Below are 3434 nucleotides of genomic sequence, written 5' to 3'. Positions count from 1 at the left end.
CCTAATTTTGACCAACCTTTAACCCTTTTTGAGAATGCTATTCAATTAAATACGTATTTTAAAAAACTATTTCGAGTTCAAGATTTTAGTCGATTTTGTCTAAAGATTATATATTTTAGTAAGCTGGATTTATAAAAATTATTGTAATTATTATTAAATTATTATTATATTTATCGATAGTTAAACTCGAAATAATTACTTATTTAAATGTTTTAAGAAACTGAGATGTGTATAATATATATGGAAATATTTTAAAATATATAGTATTTTATTAATTGGATAGCAATTCCTAAATTTTCCTCCAAATCATTTAAATTTTAACCTATTCTATTTTAATTCATTTCAATTCTAGCCACTCTAGTTCAAACTTTCATTTCAATTATAACCAAGTATCGATTCCAATTCTAGCCTATTTAATTCAATTCCAAATCACCAAGCCTTTTAATCATGGCCGTCGATATCATCCTTTAAATCCCAGCCCCTCATCTTAACATGAATCAATGGTCTAGATTAAATATCCTATGTCTTTCCTATTTTAATAAAAAAAGACCCCAAACCCTAATTTATTCTTCTTCTTTCTCCTTCTCTAATCAGCGTTGCAGACCCTTTTGGATCCTCTCCATTTTGCTGCGGCGAGAGCAGCCATGCGCACTAACCGACAAAAATAACAATTTTAAACTCCGACCGGCAAGTGGTCGCTAAACCAGCAGCTCCCGCAGCAACCAGACGAGCCACCGATCGACCCCAATCGTCGGGGACCCCTCGTCTTCCTTCTTCCCCTTTCCCCATCGTTCCTCTTTCTCCTCCTTCCTCTTCCCTCGCTGCTCAGATTAGCGATTCCGACGGAGGCAGCACGAGAACCAGCAGTTGTAGGCGGCCAATTCGGTGCCTCCTCTCTGTCCTCTTTCCGGTGAGGACCACCGGTGAAATCAGCAGGGCCACTAGTCGCCCGCTTCTCCGAGGATGACAACAACAATACCAACCAGCGAAACTCCATTCGAACGATAGCTCCGGCCAGCGACTCAGCAAACAAGCAACATAAAATATGATAATAGAGTTCACTCAGAGCTCGATATTTTGGTTGGTTTAGGACGGATCTCAACAGATTCGTCCAGGTATTGAATCTACGATACACAATTATAGTTTAGTCCTTTGGAGTGGTTTATAGCATGTTTCAAATTGTTATACTGTTGAGGTTTATTCATATTAATGCGATATGTGATTAAATTTGTATTAAAATTTTGCTTAAAATTAAAGGTTTGTGCTTGCTTATTTCCCCTTTTTTTTTAGTGATTCTTGAAGCTAATTTAGTGGTTCTTGATGGGAGATTTGATCTAATTGTTTGATTATTTCCTTAGTTAACTGGATTAGTTGTCCATTTGCCGATTGTGATCGACATGGATGTGATGATTGCCCTTAATTGATTAATGTTTCCTCTTTCTTTGTTGCTCTGGTTTAAACTTGCCTAGTATATCTTGTACAATTTTTGGTAAAATTGTGGTATGATTATTCCTTCCTTAATATAGCATTGTTTTAAATTGATATTTTTGATCGACTAAGTATAGTTACCTCAACTAAAGCGGGCAAATTTACCTTTATTTGGTAAAATAATAAATTAATTAAAATCTGATTTGGCTATCCTTTGAAATAAGGAAAATATTATATTAATTGATTCCTTAAAATATTTATTTCCCTTATATGTGTCCCTCTTCTACTATATAAATAGAACCCCTCCCTTAATTATAAAATACTCTCACATTCAGACATTGGCTTACACTCAAAAAAAAAAAGACTAAAAAAATACTTCTTTCTACTCTTAAAAAAAATTAAGTTTTCCGATAAACATTAAAGTTCCTCTCTACTTGCTATTTTGCAGTGTACGGGTCGGTAATTGGATTAAGTATGGATCTTCATTGTTGTTTTCTTTTACTGCATAACTGGTTAGTAACCTTTATACATGTTTAATTTATGTTCTGCATCATCTTAGTTATCTTAAGTCCAAAATTGGGTATTAATAAATAAAAGGAAGCATCCAGGTCAGTTTTCTTCTCCCTTATTATGTGTGATATTATATTTTGCTTGAATGAATTGTTTGTTCAAATTTGGTGTGTATGCTCTGAGCTATTTTATAATTAGTTTGTTGTACTATCCATTCACTCTTTCACTTTGGTTTAGCAGGCTGAATTTAGTTTCGGGAGTTTGAAGAGTTGCCTGGGATGGGTCATTGGGACAAGATTTCTTTTGTTTTTAGCTATAATATTTGTATTTGCTATTATGGTTTTGTAATATTTTTTTTGTAACTCTAACTCTCTCCATATATGAAATAATTTGGGGGAATTGTGTAAGGGGGAGGGGGATTCCATGCTAATTATTTTATTTATATACTTCATTATTTGTGATTGCTAAATTTATCCATATATATATAATTTGTATTTTTATAAATAATAATAAAAAAAAAACATGTTAATTAAATAACCTATTTTAAACAGATCTAGATTTCAGCATATTTATTATTTCAGCTAATTGTCTTATACTTGTTAATCACTTAGATAGCATGTCTATAGGCTTCTAATAATTTTCAACATGTCCAAAATTGAAATAAATATGTTATAGATATTTGTTGCTCACTATTTAATAATTTCTGCATCATGATTACTTGTTTACTGCCATTTAAGATAATTTAATTAACTACTTCAGCTTGATTATAACTAATTAAAATTAACACACATAATTAGTTTCTGCAATGTTAATGATTAAATATTTTCTGCATGTTTAAGAGTTAAATCAGTATGATAATAATTAACTAAAATCTGAATTGTTTTAAATGTTTGCCTTGTTAATTAATTAGTCTAAGTAATTCAGCTGTTTAATAACTTGATCCTGTCAGTTAACTGACCAAGTTCTAACAAATTTGCATGTTAATCATTTAGAAATCATGCTTATAGGTTTATTAATCAAATTTTCTGCAGTAATAATGATTTGGTTACTGAGATCAGTTTAATTAAATAAATTCTGCAACTTATCGTAATTTTCTGCATCTCTGAAATTAATCAATAAATTATTATAATATTGTTATGCTTGTATGCACACACTTAGCATGAGACCTTCACTAATTATGTGTTGTTTGCAAGCATGTTAATTAAAACTTAGAGGTCAACATGAGACTTTATGTGCTAAGTGTTGTCTAATGTGTTTCGCTTGGTGTCTAGGGGGCTTATTTAGAAGCATATATTTTATTTTGGTCTAAATCCATCCTAATAGTAGTCCAATGACTCTTGGACCTTAAGTGGGGACGCTAGGCACCTTTTAGAGATGAAATGCATGCGAAAGGTGGGGTAGGGGTAGTTTAGGCCCTATGGAGATGATTACATTGCCTCGAGCCGTAAATGACAAACATTTATTTTGTTTGTCCCTATATAGAAGCCGAGCGCTGA

The 3434-nt window shown here is 32.2% G+C and overlaps 1 long non-coding RNA gene across 1 annotated transcript; it reads left to right on the top strand.

Moving 5' to 3' along the window:
• The first annotated feature begins 564 nt into the window (after positions 1 to 564).
• LOC107062980 (uncharacterized) lies at positions 565 to 2407 on the top strand. Its single transcript, XR_001475009.1, has 3 exons — positions 565 to 1115; positions 1877 to 1940; positions 2179 to 2407. It is a non-coding gene; the product is annotated as an uncharacterized lncRNA (long non-coding RNA).
• The last annotated feature ends 1027 nt before the right edge of the window (positions 2408 to 3434 follow it).

Source organism: Solanum tuberosum, unplaced genomic scaffold, assembly GCF_000226075.1.
Source record: "Solanum tuberosum cultivar DM 1-3 516 R44 unplaced genomic scaffold, SolTub_3.0 scf00278, whole genome shotgun sequence".
Taxonomy (NCBI): Eukaryota; Viridiplantae; Streptophyta; class Magnoliopsida; order Solanales; family Solanaceae; genus Solanum; species Solanum tuberosum.
The sequence above is the reverse complement of the archived record's forward strand: the minus strand, read 5'-3'. Positions and strand labels throughout refer to the sequence as shown.